Genomic DNA, 18,050 nt, shown 5'->3' with positions numbered 1-18,050 from the left:
TCAGTCCAATGTTCAAAACAATATTGTGACAAAACGTGCAATCCATGAATAGTGTTCTAGTAGGGTGTTCTAGACACATTGTTCTAGAGTCTAGATTCAGATGAGAGATTGTGTACAGGTCATTAGTGTGAGCAACTAGGTTTGAAATGAGCCATTCCTTTGTGTCCCTTTACGGACTCAGGGTGAGAGGGTCCCAGTTGTCCCTCATAGAGATGTATGCCATGTAAATAGAGGTTGATTGTACCACATCTAGTTGATGGGGGACATTGCAGTGCTGGTGTGGATGATATCCCATGTCCGTGCTCTTCCTGATCCAGTCTTACAGTAGTTAGCTGATGGCAGGAGACGACTGGCAGCTGACAGCTGGGATGGCCCTCTGACCTTTGATCTCTAACCCTAACCCTTACTCTGGAGAATGATTAAAGCAGAGTCTGTTTCCCCTAGACACTGATCTACCATAAATCCGACCCAGGATGATAACAAACACTAGTTAAAGTAAAGAGACTTCAGTCTTTAGTCACTGTCCCTCAGGACTAATTGTAGTTGTTTGAACAAATAAACTGCTGTGTGAACAATGAAACTGTTTTCTATTCTCTCCCTTTCCATCTCTTCCTGTCTCTTTCTCTCTGTCTGTGCCCCGAATAGCTTGTTATTCCTTATATAGCCCACTCTTTAAATAAGGTGCCTTTTGAGACACAGCTTTGAATAGGGTTCCTTTAAAAACACAGCCCACTCTATAAGGTGCCTTTTGAGACATAGCTTTGAATAGGGTTCCTTTAAAAACACAGCCCACTCTATAAGGTGCCTTTTGAGACATAGCTTTGAATAGGGTTCCTTTAAAAACACAGCCCACTCTATAAGGTGCCTTTTGAGACATAGCTTTGAATAGGTTCCTTTAAAAACACAGCCCACTCTATAAGGTGCCTTTTGAGACATAGCTTTGAATAGGGTGCCTTTAAAAACAAACTCTTAACTGGGTCAGGTGAGAGCCTGTTGGATATTCACTGACATCATCAGACTCAAACACCTGAGCGGTGGGCCAATGAGTCTCCATCATATGTCCCAGAGACCACATAGAGATGTTCTGTGTACCCTTCTAGGGACAGTGTGCCTGACAACACACCACCAGTCTATCAGCCTTTTCAGATTCCGTTCCAAATGCTTTTAGCCTCACAACAAGCTTATGAACTAATTCAAATTGTGCCATTAGATGTATGTAATCTGTTATTAGAGCATCTCCATTTTGCTCTTAAGGAGATTTGTGTTTTTTCATGCTAATGGTGCGTTGGTATAAAGACTGGAGTGTTTTATTGGCTGGTTGTCCTGTAGTCTGTCTATATAATCCAGGTTGAAAGGTCTCCAAGCTAAACGGAAGCTGCATGAGGAACAATAACTAGCCATTAACATCACCCGAAAGCCATTCTGATACTCAAATGGTATTTATTTATTTTTATTTTTTACAGATGTCCGAACGTTAAAAACCTGTAATAAGCTTTCAGCTTTGTGTCTTTATCTCTGGAATAAAGAAGACGATGTTGATATATTGGGTTCACATGTGTAACCCCATCGATATGGTTCAAAACGCCACACAGACCAAATCCTAAACTAAAGCCATTCCAATTTACAGTCAGAATTCTCTATACTTATAAACAATTTACTTATATGTATATAAAATGAATAATTATTGGCAAAATGTATGTACAGAATATGATATAAACCATAGTTTTCTAAGAATTGAAAGAGTATACATGATATTATTGTCACGTTCTGACCATAGTTCTTTGTGTTTTCCTTGTTTTAGTGTTGGTCAGGACGTGAGCTGGGTGGGCATTCTATGTTGTGTGTCTAGTTTGTCTGTTTCTATGTATGGCCTGATATAGTTCTCAATCAGAGGCAGGTGTTAGTCATTGTCTCTGATTGGGAACCATATTTAGGTAGCTTGTTTTGTGTTGGTGTTTGTGGGTGGTTGTCTTCTGTCTATGCACCAGGTACGACTGTTTTCACAGTTGTTTGTAATTTGAAGTGTTCAGTTGGGAGTATTATTAAATAAGATGAACACTAACCACGCTGCGCTTTGGTCCTCTCCTTCAATGGAAGAAAACCGTTACAATTATATGTCCAAGAAAATCAATGGACTAAGAGGATTCCTTTTTTTCATGTAAAAAGTGTAACCAAAATCACCACAGACAAACACAAAGGGTAAAGAAAACAACAAGCATCAGTTTAACATGATAGTAGTAGAGGTGTTTTTATGTTTTACACCCAACATGGTACATATTTACAATTTAGTTAGCCGGCACTCTTATCCAGAGCCACTAACAGTTAGCGTCCTTGGTGTGCGCTGCTATTATTGGTAGTGCACTGAGGAGGTCCATGTTGGAAGCCTGGGACCCTTATAAAATGGGCAGCAATAGTCAATTGTAATGGATCAGAACCAAGTCACAGTCAAGGGGAGAAAATGCGACGAAGTAACACCCCTGTATTGGGTCGGTTTTGTGTGTAGCCTATCAGACCTGTTGGTTGAATATTGTTTGAAATGTAGTTTCAGTCATGTCACACCATAATATGACAATAAATCTGCCTCTTATACTATATATAATCTATGGTATCTTGTTTTATGTCACTAATATGTACAACAATACTTGGTCAATGTGTAATGTAGAAGGCATTTCCTTCACCATCAATGATAACCAACCAAGCATTCTTCTTTGTTTTTTGCAATTGCTGTTTTGGTCCTCATTTTCCCTGAGCACTTTGTCTAATTAATACATCAGGATACATTCTGCATCATTAAAATACCATATTAAAGTGTACATTTAATCTCATAAAATCATGTCATCCTTTGGATGAAATCACACTAAACATGAAATGGTTTGACTCGTGTGTGTGGGGGGGGGGGTCAGTGTGGGTGTCTGTGTGTGTGTGTGTGTGTGTGTGGGGGGGGGGGGGTGTCAGTGTGTGTGGGTGGGTGGGTGGGTGTCAGTGTGTGTGTACCATGGTTATTAACCATTTACCATATTCCCCAACCGTCAGAAACTACATCCTTTATATAACACAGAAAAACTATTGTTTCATCAAGTCAAATGAGATTCCATGTTTGGTGATGTAGATGAATTATGTATGTGTTGTTGTGTTGATATGTGATAGAGACACTGCTGTCACTGCCTGTATCCCTGGGAATGTAGGACAGCATCCCTTTTGCATAACAATACACAGTAGTCTTTAGTTTAGTTCTCACAAACAACATGGCCATTGGTTTATTTTATAAAGAGGCTCTATTCTTTATAAAAGAACACTTGTATATTTTTAACGGTGTTCTTGTAGACACCTGCGTTTGCATGGAACTGGTCAATTTCAAATGACAAAAGACGCTATAGCATTATGGCTTATAGGGGAGGTGATGATATTGACATATTGACATCAAATATACCAACCCTGGTTGTGCAAGTTGGATGAGTACAAAATTATAGTACCATTTTTATTTGTCTTTTTTAGATTCCCAGTGTGGGACATTTTAAATAACAATGATTTTGTCTACCAATAGCCCATATACAAACTAAATTCTGAAGAGTTCATTGATATAATATTGATAGCTCACAGGGGAGAAATTAGGCTACTTTTCCCAATTCTGATATATCTAAACCATTGTAGGTCTAGCCTACAATTATATTTACTGAATGAATATATCACTGCAGCAGAAAATCGATCAAATATAAGAACTTTGAGATCTTTCTGTATTTTGAAAACCCTTAACAAATTCTCTAAGTCACAAAACCAATAAAGGTTGACTGAGTCATATTGACATTTCCTAATGTTTCTCTACGGATGTTTGGGGCTTGGGGCGCTTTGCGGGCGCTGAATCATAGCCTATTTTCGCTCATGGCAATGCGTGGAATTCGCTGGGCGCACGAGCAAGTACCTGTCTGGTGTGCTTGGGAAAGTTCTATTTTGCCTCTATGGCCTTTCGGCCAGCCCAGAGCTGGGCCTGGTTTCCCGGTAGCTGTGGAATTTAGTCTTACGAGTGTTTTAAGATACCTCTTTCCTACAACCTCTGAAGATGAAACATGCATTTCCCAAAACACCAGGCAAAAATAATGGTCGCTAAGTGCGTCATTGGAACACAGATACTGATAGGATCGAAAAAAAGGGAGCGCTGCTCTCAGATCAGCTTTCTCCATTAGAAATATTTCACAATACTGATAAACTCCTATTACGACCTATGGCTGCACATTATGAGGCGACTTATTCTAATGCTTTCCCAATTTTAAAAAAATCACTAAATCACCGATTTGTCACATGATTGCGCACATGTTAGGCTATACATCATTAAATATATTGAGACACATTACAGACAGTAGCCTAGAAGTATCAAAATATAAATGAATTGATTGAACATTACATGTATTTCAGTATGATTGAAATAGGCTTACAGCCTACTGTCTATATTTTAATGCAGTCATCTCTGTTTACAATTGAAGTTTATTGTTATACGTCGCTTGTTCGTATCAATTGCAAAGACATTGGCAACTTTGTATTTGTAGTCAACTTTGTTCAGCGGTCACAAAAAGACGGATTAGCCACGTGATTCTATGTTTACGGAGATCTTCTGTGTATAAAGTGACGCGTTGAGGGCAAAAAGCATCTGAAGACCCACTTAGCTGTTCTACGAGTGGTCTGAGGCAGGAGTTAGATTATGAGCGTTTTCAAGTGCAACGTTAATAAAGACGTTTTTCAGAAACAGCTTGGAGATTGAACGATATTCCTACGAAGGTTCTAACGAATTTAGCCTTAAGATCCTTTTGAGAAACCGGGCCCTGGTCCGCACCCCGCAGCAGTGACCAGAGCCAAGGCTGGGTTTTAAAACTCCAAGCTCAAGGCCTTTTATTGTTTAACATCCACAAATGCGATGAAGGGATTAATGAAGCGTCTGCCGGACCCATATGTCCCTTCGTGCAGAGTGGCGCTTAATTAAAACCGAAAGCCTAGGAATGGAATCTTGCACAAATAGGTCCCTCTGGCCTGCTCCGCTCAAGTCTTGCTATCTTAGCTACATGTATTTATTTAACCTTAATTTAACTAATAGCCACATTTAATATATAGCATGGTAACGATAAAAAATATATTTAGAATTATATTAGAATAATCATTCTAGAATAATAATAATGATAATGATAAATTATAGCACTGACAATTATTTAGATTCTTGTTTCATTATACACAACATGTATGTGGACACCTGATCATCGATCATCTCATTCCAAAATCATGGGCATTAATATGGAGTTGGTCCTCACTTTATTGCTATAACAACCTCCAGTCTTCTGGGAAGGCTTTCCACTAGATGTTGGAACATTGCTTACATTCAGCCATAAGAGCATTAGTGAGGCCGGGCACTGATGTTGGGCGATTAGTCCTTGCTCGCAGTCGGCGTTCCAAATAATTCCAAAGGTGTTTGATGGAGTTGAGGTCCAGGCTCTGTGCAGGCCAGTCAAGTTCTTCCACACTGATCTTGACAAACCATTTCTGTATGGACCTCGCTTTGTGCACGGGGCATTGTCATACTGAAACAGGAAAGGGCCTTCCCCAAACTGTTTCCCCAAAGTTGGAAGTACAGAATTGTCTAGAATGTCATTGTATGATGCAGCGTTAAGATTTCCCTTCCCTGGAACTAAGGGGCCTAGCACGATCCATGAAAAATAGCCCCAGACCATTATTCCTCCTCTAACAAACTTTACAGTTGGCACTATGCATTCGGGCAGGTAGCATTCTCCTGGCATCCACCAAACCCACATTCATCCTTCGGACTGTCAGATAGTGAAGCGTGATTCATCACTCCAGAGAACACGTTTCCACTGCTCCAGAGTCCAATGGCCACTCCAGTCGATGCTTGGCATTGCGCATGGTGATCTTAGGACCAAGCCTGGCCTGCTGAGGAGTGATGGACTCCATCCTAGCTGGAGGGGTGCTCTCATCTTATCTACAAACATAGACAGGGCTCTAACTCCCCTAGCTCCACAATGAGATAGGGTGCAGGCCAGGCAACAGGCTGTTAGCCAGCCTGCCAGTTTAGTGGATTCTGCCACTAGCACAGTCAGTGTAGTCAGCTCAGCTATCCCCATTGAGACCGTGTCTGTGCCTCGATCTAGGTTGGGCAAAACTAAACATGGCGGTGTTCGCTTTAGCAATCTCACTGGAATAAAGACCTCCTCCATTCCTGCCATTATTGAAAGAGATTGTGTTATCTCACATCTCAAAATAGGGCTACATAATGTTAAATCCCTCACTTCCAAGGCAGTCATAGTCAATGAACTAATCACTGATTATAATCTTGACGTGAATGGCCTGACATGGCTTAAGCCTGATGAATTTACTGTGTTAAATGAGGCCTCACCTCCTGGTTACACTAGTGACCATATGCCTCGCGCATCCCGCAAAGGCGAGGGTGTTGCTAACATTCACGATAGCAAATTTCAATTTACAAAAAAAAAAGTGACTGCGTTTTCGTCTTTTTGGCTTCTAGTCATGAAATCTATACAGCCGACTCAATCACATTTTATAGCTACTGTTTACAGGCCTCCTGGGCCATATACAGTGTTCCTCACTTAGTTCCCTAAATTCCTATCGGACCTTGTTGTCATGGCAGATAATATTCAATTTTGGGTGACTTTAATATTCACATGGAAAAGTTTACAGACCCACTCCAAAAGGCTTTCAGAGCCATCATCGGCTCAGTGGGTTTTGTCCAACATGTCTCCAGACCTACTCACTGCCACAGTCATACTCTGGACCTAGTTTTGTCCTGTGGAATAAATGTTGTGGATCTTAACATTTTTCCTCATAATCCTGGACTATCGGACCAGCATTTTATTAAGTTTGAATTGCAACAAATAATCTGCCCAGACCCCAACCAAGGATCATCAAAACCCATGCTATAAATTCTCGGAATATCTAAAGATTCTTAGATGCCCTTCCAGACTCCCTCCAACTACCCAAGGATGTCAGAGTACAAAAATCAGTAAACCACCTAACTGAGGAACTCGATTTAACCTTGAGCAATACCTTAGATGCAGCCGCACCCCTAAAAACAAAAAACATTTGTCATAAGAAATTAGCTCCCTGGTGTACAGAAAATACCCAAGCTGGGCCTCCCGGGTGGCGCAGTGGTTAAGGGTGCTGTACTGCAGCGCCAGCTGTGCCATCAGGGACTCTGGGTTTGCGCCCAGGCTCTGTCGTAACTGGCCGCGACCAGGAGGTCCGTGGGGCGACGCACAATTGGCCTAGCGTCGTCCGGGTTAGGGAGGGCTTGGCCGGTAGGGATGTCCTTGTCTCATCGCGCACCAGTGACTCCTATGGCGGGCCGGGCGCAGTGCGCCCTAACCAAGGTTGCCAGGTGCACGGTGTTTCCTCCAACACATTGGTGCGGCTGGCTTCCAGGTTGGATGCACGCTGTGTTAAGAAGCAGTGCGGCTTGGTTGGGTTGTGTATCGGAGGACGCATGACTTTCAACCTTTGTCTCTCCCGAGCCCGTACGGGAGTTGTAGCGATGAGACAAGATAGTAGCTACTAAAACAATTGGATACCACAAAATTGGGGGGAAAAAGGGGTAAAAAATAAATAAATAAAATACATACCCAAGCTCAAAGCAAGCTTCCAGAAAATTGGAACGGAAATGGCGCTACACCAAACTGGAAGTCTTCCGACGAGCTTGGAAAGACAGTACCGTGCAGTATCGAAGAGCCCGATCATCCTATTTTTTCAACTTAATTGAGGAAAGTTAACATTCCCCAAGAGAGGATGGCTTTCACTTCAGCAGTGATAAATTCATGAACTTCTTCGATGAAAAGATCATGATCAAAAGAAAGCATATTACAAACTTCTCTTTAAATCTGCATATTCCTCCAAAGCTCAGTTGTCTTTTGTCTGCACAACACTGCCAGGACATAGGATCAAGGGAGACACTCAAGTTTTTAAATACTATATCTCTTGACACATAGATGATAATAATCATGGCCTCTAAACCTTCAAGCTGCATACTGGACCCTATTCCAATTAAACTCCTGAAAGAGTTGCTTCCTGTGCTTGGCCCTCCTATGTTGAACATAATAAACGTCTCTCTATCCACCGGATGTGTACCAAACTCAGTAAAAGTGGCAGTAATAAAGCCTCTCTTTAAAAAGCCAAACCTTGACCCAGAAAATATTTTTTAAACTTTCGGCCTATATCGAATCTCCCATTCCTCTCAAAACATTTTGAAAAAGCTGTTGCACAGCAACTCACTGCATTCCTGAAGACAAGCAATGTATATGAAACGCATCAGTCTGGTTATAGACCCCATGTGGTGATCGATGGTATCAAAAGCAGCATTAAGGTCTAAGAGCACGAGGACAGATGCAAAGCCTCGGTCTGACGCCATTAAAAGGTCAGTTACCACCTCCACGAGTGCAGTCTCAGTGCATAGCACTGAGGCTTTGCATCTGTCCTCTTGCTCTTAGACCTTAGTGCTGCTTTTGATACCATCGATCACCACATTCTTTTGGAGAAATTGGAAACCCAAATTGGTCTACACGGACAAGTTCTGGCCTGGTTTAGATCTTATCTGTTGGAAAGATATCAGTTTGTCTCTGTAGATGTTTTGTCCTCTGACAAATCAACTGTAAATCAACTGTGTTCCTCAAGGCTCCGTGTTAGGACCACTATTGTTTCACTATATATTTTACCTCTTGGTGATGTCATTCGTAAACATAATGTTAACTTCACTGTTATGTGGACGACACAGCTGTACATTTCAATGAAACATAGTGAAGCCCCAAAATATCCCTAGCTGGAAGCCTGTGTTTCAGACATAAGGAAGTGGATGGTGGCAAATTGTTTACTTATAAACTCATACAAAACAGAGATGCTAGTTCTAGGTTCCAAGAAACAAAGAGATCATCTGTTGAATCTGACAATTAATCTTAATGGTTGTTCAGTCGTCTGAAATAAAACTGTTAAGGACCTCGGCCTTACTCGAGACCATGATCTCTCTTTTGACAAACATATCAAGACTATTTCAAGGACAGTTTTATTCTAGCTACGTAACATTGCAAAAATTAGAAACTTTCTGTCCAAAAATGATGCAGAATAATTAATTGTCACTTCTAGGTTAGACTACTGCATTGCTCTACTTTCCAGCAACCCAGATAAAGTATGAAATAAACTTCAGTTAGTGCTAAACACAGCTGCTAGAATCTTGATTAGAACCGAAAAATCTGATCATATTACTCCAGTGTTAGCCTCTCTACACTGGCTTCATGTTAAGGCTAGGGCTGATTTCAAGGTTTTACTGCTAACCTTCAAAGCATTACATGGGCTTGCTCCTACCTATCTTTCCGATTTGGTCCTGCCATACATACTTACACGTACGCTATGGTCACAAGACGGAGGCCTCCTTCCCGTCCCTAGAATTTCTAAGCAAACAGCTGGAGGCAGGGCTTTCTCCTATAGAGCTCCATTTTTATGGAATGTTCTGCCTATCCATGTGAGAGATGCAGACTCGGTCTCAACCTTTAAGTCTTTATTGAAGACTCATCTCTTCGGTAGGTCGTATGATTGAGTGTAATCTGGCCCAGGAGTGTGAAGGTGAACGGAAAGGCACTGGAGCATCGAACCACCCTTGCTGTCTCTGCCTGTCTGGTTCCCCTCTCTCCACTGGGATTCTCTGCCTCTAACCCTATTACATGGGCCGAGTCACTGGCTTACTGGTGCCCTTCCATGCCGTACCCAGGAGCGGTGCTCCACTTGAGTGGGTTGAGTCACTGAGGTTCACTTGGGTTCGTGCTGTGGGGGAGGTCTTCGTGGGCTATACTCGGCCTTGTCTCAGGTTAGTAAGATGGTGGTTGAAGATATCCCTCTCGTGGTGTGGCAAAGTGGGTGGGGTTATATCCTACCTGTTTGGCTCTGTCCGGGGGTATCGTCGGACGGGGCCACAGTGTCTCCCGACCCCTCCTGTCTCAGACTCCAGTATTTATGTTGCAATAGTTTATGTGTCGGGGGGCTAGGGTCAGTCTGTTATATCTGGAGTATTTCTCTCTGTCTTATCCGGTGTCCTGTGTGAATTTAAGTATGCTCTCTCCAATTCTCTCTCTTTTTTTTCTCTCTCTTTTTCTCTATGGAACCCTGACCTGTTCATCGGACATGCTATCTGTCCCAGACCTGCTGTTTTCAACTCTCTAGAGACAGCAGGAGCTTCACCTGCATTGCTTGCTGTATGGGGTTTTAGGTTGGGTTTCTGTACAGCACTTTGTGACATCAGCTGATGTAAGAAGGGCTTTATAAATCAATTTGAATGATTGATTGATCTTAGGCTTGTGTGCGGCTGCCTGGCCATGGAAACCCATTTCAACAAACAGTTATTGTGCTGACGTTGCTTCCAGAGGCAGTTTGGAACTCGGTAGTGAGTGTCTTTATCCCCCTGGATCTGAATATTGACTGGTTTTCATCAAGCTGTCCACTCAGGTGGAAGCTTCTTACTGTAACCAGTGCCTGTAATCGGGTTCAGGTTATTAATCAACCTACCAGGGTGTTTACAAACACTACAGGAACAAGATCATCCACATGTACCAATCACATTTTTACTTATACTGTAGAACTTTTCTTGAAATCTGTATCTGTACCCATTGGATGCAGTGATCAGAATATAGTGTCTATATTCCGGAAAGCCAAAGTTCCAACAGCTTGGCCTAAAATAGTGTATAAGAGATTATACAAAAGATTTTGTTGTGACTCTTACAGTATGTGGATGATGTTAAAAAAAAACGTGTTGGTCTGATGTGATTAATGAGGAGCATCCAGACGCTGTACTTGATGAATTTATAAAATTGCTTCTTCCAATTATTGATTATCATGCACCTGTTAAGAAACTGACTATTAGAACTGTTAAGGCTCCATGGATTGATGAGGGATTGAAAAACTGTATGGTTGAAAGAGATGGGGCAAAAAGAATGGCTAAGAAGTCTGGCCACACAACTGACTGGCTTACTTATGCAAATTGAGAAATTATGTGACTTAACTCCACAAAAAGACGAAGAAACTGTATTATGAAGCCAAGATCAATGATATAAAGAACGATGGAACAAAAACCTTGGAATGCTTTAAATGAAATTATGGGCAGAAAGACAAATTCAACTCCATCTTTCATCGAATGGCTGATTCATCACGAAACCATTTGAAATTGGCAATTATTTTAATGATTATTTCATTGACAAAGTGGGCAAACTTAGGCAGGAAATGTCAACAACGAACAGTGAGCAATTGTATTCATGCATAAAAAAAAACAAATAATTAAAGAGAAGCATTGTAAATTTGAATTATGTAAAGTTCGTGTGGGAAAGGTGGATGAATTATTGTTGTCGATCAATAATGACAAACCTCATGGCATTGACAACTTAGATGGAAAGCTACTGAGGATGGTAGCTGACTATAGCCACTCCTATCTGTCATATTTTTAATCTGAGCCTAGAGGAAAGTCTTTGTCCTCAGGCCTGGAGGGAAGCCAAAGTAATTCCACTACCCAAGAGTGGTAAAGCGGCCTTTACTGGTTCTAACAGCAGACCTATAAGCTTGCTGCCAGCTCTTAGCAAACTGTTTGAAAAAAATGTGTTTGACCAAATACAATGCTATTTCTCTGTAAACAAATTAACAACAGACTTTCAGCATGCTTATAGAGAAGGGCGCTCAACGTGTACTGCACTGACAGAAATGACTGATGATTGGTTGAAAGAAATTGTTAATAATAAGATTGTGAGAGCTGTATTATTACATTTCAGTGCAGCCTTTGATATTATTGACCATAATCTGTTGTTGATGAAACGGATTTGTTATGGCTTTTCAATAGAACTCAAATGGTCTTCTTTCATGGAAGCTTCTCTAATGTCAAACATTTAAAGTGTGGTGTATCGCAGGGCAGCTCTCTAGGCCCTCTACTCTTTTCTATTTTTACCAATGATCTGCCACTGGCATTAAACAAAGCATGTGTCCATGTTTGCTGATGATTCAACCATATACGTATCAGCAACCAAAGCTAATGAAGTCACTGAAACCCTTAACAACGTGTTGCAGTCTGTTTTGGAATGGGTGGCCGGTAATAAATTGGTCCTGAACATCTCTAAAACTAAGAGCATTGTATTTGGTACAAACCATTCCTGAAGTTCTAGACCTCAGCTGAATCTGGTAATGAATGGTGTGTCTGTTGAACAAGTTGAGGAGACTAAATTACTTGCCGTTACTTTAGATTGTAAACTGTCATTTGGTACCAACTGTACGGTATTATATAGAGCCCTAATTACATGGAACTTCCTTCCATCTCATACTGCTCAAATAAACAGCAAACCTGGTTTAAAAAAACAGATAAGGCAAAACCTCGCGGCACAACGCTTCTCCCCTATCTGACCTAGATAACTTGTGTGTATGCATTGATATGTAGACTACCTTTAAAAGGCTTTTTTTAATGTATTTAGTTCTCTTTGAGTGTTCTTGTCTATTGATGTTCTGTATTATGTAATTTTGTATTATGTTTCATGTTTTGTTTGGAGCCCAGGAAGAGTTGCTGCTGCTTTTGCAACAGCTAATGGGTATCCTAATAAAATACCAAATACCAATACCCCCTTTTCTCCCCAATTAGTAGTTACAGTCTTGTCCCATTGTTGCAACTCCTGTATGAACTTAGGCGAGGCGAAGGTCGAGAGCCATGCGTCCTCCGAAACACAACCCTGCCAAGCCGCACTGCTTCTTGACACACTGCTCACTTAACCCGGAAGCCAGCCGCACCAATGTGTAGGAGGAAACACTGGTATAACTGGTGAACATGTACCTAGTGCCTCCAGCCCACCATAGGAGTCGCTAGAGTACAATGGGACAAAGACATCCCAGCCAGCCAAACCCTCCCCTAACCTGGACAACGCTGGGCCAATTGTACGCCTTCTCATGGGCCTCCAGGTCCTGGCCGGCTGCAACACAGCCCGGGATCGAACCCGGGTCTGTAGTGATGCCTCAAGCACAGCGATACAGTGCGTAAGACCGCTTGAGATGTTCCTTCAACTTGATTGGTCCACCTGTGGTCAATTAAATTGATTGGAGATGATTTAGAAAAGCACAAACCTGTCTATATAAGGTCCCACAGCTAACAGTGCATGTCAGAGCAACAACCAAGCTCCGAGACAGGATATTGTCAAGCCACAGATCTGGGGAAGGGTACCAAAAAATGTCGGTGGCATTGAAGGTCCCCAAAAACACAGTGGCCGCTATCATTCTTGAATGGAGAATGGAGTCCATGGAGAATAAGAGCACCTCCTCCCAGCTGCCCACTGCACTGAGGCTAGGAAACACTGTCACCACTGACAAATCCACTATAATTGAGAATTTCAATAAGCATTTCAATAAGCACTCGCCCAAGCATCCCCCATTTCTCCTTCACCCAAATCCAGATAGCTGATGTTCTGAAAGAGCTGCAAAATCTGGACCCCTACAAATCAGCCGGGCTAGACAATCTGGACCTTCTCTTTCTAAATTGATCAGCCGAAATTGTTGCAACCCCAATTACAAGCCTGTTCAACCTCTCTTTCGTATCGTCTGAGATTCCCAAAGATTGGAAAGCAGCCGCGGTCATCCCCCTCTTCAAAGGGCGAGACACTCTAGACCCAAACTGCTACAGACCTATATCTATCCTACCCTGCCTTTCTAAGGTCTTCGAAAGCCAAGTTAACAAACAGATTACGGACCATTTTGAATCCCACCATACCTTCTCCACTATGCAGTCTGGTTTCAGAGCTGGTCATGGCTGCACCTCAGCCACGCTCAATGTCCTAAATGATATCATAACCGCCATCGATAAGCGACAATACTGAGCAGCCGTATTCATCGTCCTGGCCAAGGCTTTCGACTCTGTCAATCACCACATTCTTATTGGCAGACTCAACAGCCTTGGTTGCTCAAATGATTGCCTCGCCTGGTTCACTAACTACTTCTTTGATAGTGTTCAGTGTGTCAAATCGGAGGGCCTGTTGTCCGAACCTCTGGCAGTCTCTATTTGGGTGCCACAGGGTTCAATTCTCGGGCCGACTCTCTTCTCTGTATACATCAATGATGTCGCTCTTGCTGCTGGTGATTCTCTGATCCACCTCTACGCAGACGACACCATTCTGTATACTTCTGGCCCTTCTTTGGACACTGTGTTAACTAACCTCCAGACGAGCTTCAATGCCATACAACTCTACTTCCGTTGCCTCCAACTGCTCTTAAATGCAAGTTAAACTAAATGCATGCTCTTCAATCGATCGCTGCCCACACCTGCCCGCCCGTCCAGCATTACTGGACGGTACTGACTTCTGGACGGTTCTGACAAATACCTAGGTGTCTGGTTAGACTGTAAACTCTCCTTCTAGACATCTCCATCTTAAGCATCTTCAATCCAAAATTAAATATAGAATCTGTTTCCTATTTCGGAACAAAGCATCCTACACTCATACTGCCAAACATACCCTCGTAAAACTGACCATCCTACCGATCCTCGACTTTAGCGACGTCATTTACAAAATAGCCTCCAACACTCTACTCAACAAACTGAATGCAGTCTATCACAGTGCCATTCGTTTTGTCACCAAAGCCCCATATACTACCCACCACTGCGACCTGTATGCTCTCGTTGGCTGGCCCTCGCTTCATACTCGTCGCCGAACCCACTGGCTCCAGGTCATCTATAAGTCTTTGCTAGGTAAAGCCCTGCCTTATCTCAGTTCACTCGTCACCATAGCAGCACCCACCCGTAACACGCATTCCAGCAAGTATATCTCACTGGTCACCCCCAAAGCCAATTACTCCATTGGCCGCCTTTCCTTCAAACACTCTGCTGCCAATGACTGGAACGAACTGCAAAAATCACTGAAGCTGGAGACACATATCTCCCTCACTAGCTTTTAGCACCAGCTGTCAGAGCAGCTCACAGATCACTGCACCTGTACATAGCCCATCTGTAAATAGCCCATCCAACTATTTCATCCCCATACTGTTGTTTATTTATTTATCTTGCTCCTTTACACCCCTGTATCTCTACATGCACATTCCTCTTCTGCACATCTACCATTCCAATGTTTAATTGGTATATTGTAATTAATTCGCCACCATGGCCTATTTATTGCCTTTACCTCCCTTATCTTTCCTCATTTGCACACAATGCATATAGACTTGTTTTTCTTTTTCTACTGTGTTATTGACTGTATGTTTGTTTATTCCGTGTTTAACTCTGTGTTGTTGTATGTGTCGAACTGCTTTGCTTTATCTTGGCCAGGTAGCAGTTGTAAATGAGAACTTGTTCTCAACTAGCCTACCTGGTTAAATAAAGGTGAAATAATAAAAATGGAAGAAGTATGGAACCACCAAGACTCTTCCAAGAGCTGGCCACCTGACCAAACTGAACAATTGGGGGAGAAGGGCCTTGGTCAGGGAGGTGGCCAAGAACCTGATGGTCACTCTGACAGAGCTCCAGAGTTCCTTTGTGGAGATGGGAGAACCTTCCAGAAGGACAATTTAATTTAATCAATTTTAGTATAAGGCTGTAACATAACAAAAATGTGGAAAAAGTCAAGGTGTCTGAATAGTTTCCAAATGCACTGTATAGTGTAAGAATAGCTGTTTATTCTGCTGCCCATTCTACTAATTATAGTTTCATCAAAGTGCAACATTCAGTTAAATGCAAACTTGCTGGACTAAACATATTGCATATGATTTGGATAGTCTACATTTCCCAATGAGTGATTCCGAAATGTTGATATTGAATCATCTCAGAAACACTTCCCAGTATTGATGATTTTGGGATATTTCTAAAATGACTTATCTTCCATTTATCCACCTGCTTGCTGACACAGATACCAAATTAGTATGGATTTCTCTAGACGCAGTGACAATGATTGGGTCAATAACCGACGTTCAACAAGTGCCACTTGACTTCAACAAGTCGTGACAGGGCTTTGATGAATCTGCTGCTTCTTTTCAATAATCTCAATTTATAATAGTTATTTTTTTTGGGGGGGGGGGGCTCCGTTTATACAGGCAGCCTAATTCTGATATGTTTCCACTAATTGTTCTTTGAAAAATCTGGGCCTCGTTTCCCAGAGCCTTCGTAGTGTTAAGATCATCGTTAGAACCATCTTACGATGTATCTTTAGTAGCCTAGGCGATCTATTTCCCAGAGCCTTCGTTAATAACGTGGCTCTTAAAATAACGAACCTTTGCACATCTACAAGTGATCCAGACAAGTCGAAGAGCAGTCAAGGTGCATCGTTGGGTGTTTTTTGCCCTCCGCGTCAATTTATTCACAGAAAATATCCGCTAAACATAGGCTACCTATAAAATCTTGATTCTATCTGTCTGACCGACCGCTGATAACTTCTGAATGAAGTTGACTATAAATACAAAGTTGCCAAAGTATTTGCAATTGTTACAAACAAGTGAAAGATAAAACAATGCATCAAATGAAAACCAAGATGACTGCATTACAATACAAATAGGCTACATGGGCGTCGGCTATATAATTCAATTATATCTGTAATTTTTGCCTCAATATGTTTAATGCTGTGTGACAAGATGTGCTCAATGATGTGCCTAACCTGTGATTTAGTAGTTTATTATTTGTGTAAGCATAATAAGCCTCCTCAATATGTTCAGCCATTTGTAGTAATATCTCTCTTGGAGCTGATCCGTCGTCAGTACTGTAGAATAATTCGAATGTTCAAGTAAGAATTGAGTGGAGAAGGCTGATCCAGAGAGAAGAGTTGCTTTTCTGTCGATACTATCAGTATGGTCTAACGACTCACTTGGCGAAGGTTCTCTCTACATGCGTGTTTGTAAAACACTTAACATATTGGCTCGTAATTAACGATGCAACTGCTACGATCATGGTAATGCTCATGTTTACATCGCAACTGGGAAACGAGGAGCAGAATTGGGCTGCCTGCAAACTCCACTCAGTCCTGGATGTGCAATACATATTGTCCCGGTTTCCCGATTGCAATGGAATTTAGGCTTACAGGTGTTTTAAAGTAGCATCTTTCCTACAACGGCCAAATATGTAACATATGCGTTCCCCAAAACAACAGGCAGGGACGTTCGATAAGTGCGTCGTTGAGGCCTGTGTCGATCCTGATAAGATCGAAAGAAATGCAACACTGCTCTCGGATCAGCGTTCTCCCTTTTCAATTTTACCTTAACATTAGAATTATTACACAATACTGATGACGAATCAGCTCCTATGGCTACAAATATTGAAGCACTTATTCTAATGCTATAATAATGCACTAAATCAATAATTGACACATCATGAAATATAAGCAAAAATGACAGACAGCTAAATTGAATAAACATGAAATTGATTTCAATATCATACAAATATATAGGTCTATGTAGCCCATACTGTATTTATATTTTAATGCAGTCTTCTCCGTTTTCATTTGAAGTCAGTATATCCTTCGCTTGTTAGGCAAAGAAATGGCCAACTTTGTATTTGTAGTCACTGTCACATTCGTTCTGAAGTTGTAGGTGTTCACTGAAAGACAGATAAACATATTGATTTTGTGGTTAGCGGAGATCTTCTGTGTATAAAGTTACGCGGAAGGGCAAAAAAGCATCTAACGAGGTACTGTGCTGTTTTACGAGTGGTCTGAGCAGATGTTAAATAACGAGCGTTTTCAAGAGCATCTTTGGCAACGATGGTTTTAGGAAAGAGCTAAGAGATTTAACGAATCTCCCAGGGTTCTAAAGATGAATTTAGCCCTAAAATGCTTTTGGCAAACCGGGACCTGAATTTTTGGATTGAATTGCATTTCAATTAGCAATTCCCATTTGCAAGTATAATCCTTATATTTTGATGATCATAATGCTGGTATTGACTAAATCTAATTGCATATAAATATTGTTAATTATACAATATATGAATATATCATCATAGCGTGCAGTAAAAATCCAGTGAAATCAATACCTTGATTGTTGTTGCCTTTTTATTCGACCACTGCACGCTGTGATTA

This window comes from Oncorhynchus masou, chromosome 16 (assembly GCF_036934945.1).
Source record: "Oncorhynchus masou masou isolate Uvic2021 chromosome 16, UVic_Omas_1.1, whole genome shotgun sequence".
NCBI lineage: Eukaryota > Metazoa > Chordata > Actinopteri > Salmoniformes > Salmonidae > Oncorhynchus > Oncorhynchus masou.
The sequence above is the reverse complement of the archived record's forward strand: the minus strand, read 5'-3'. Positions refer to the sequence as shown.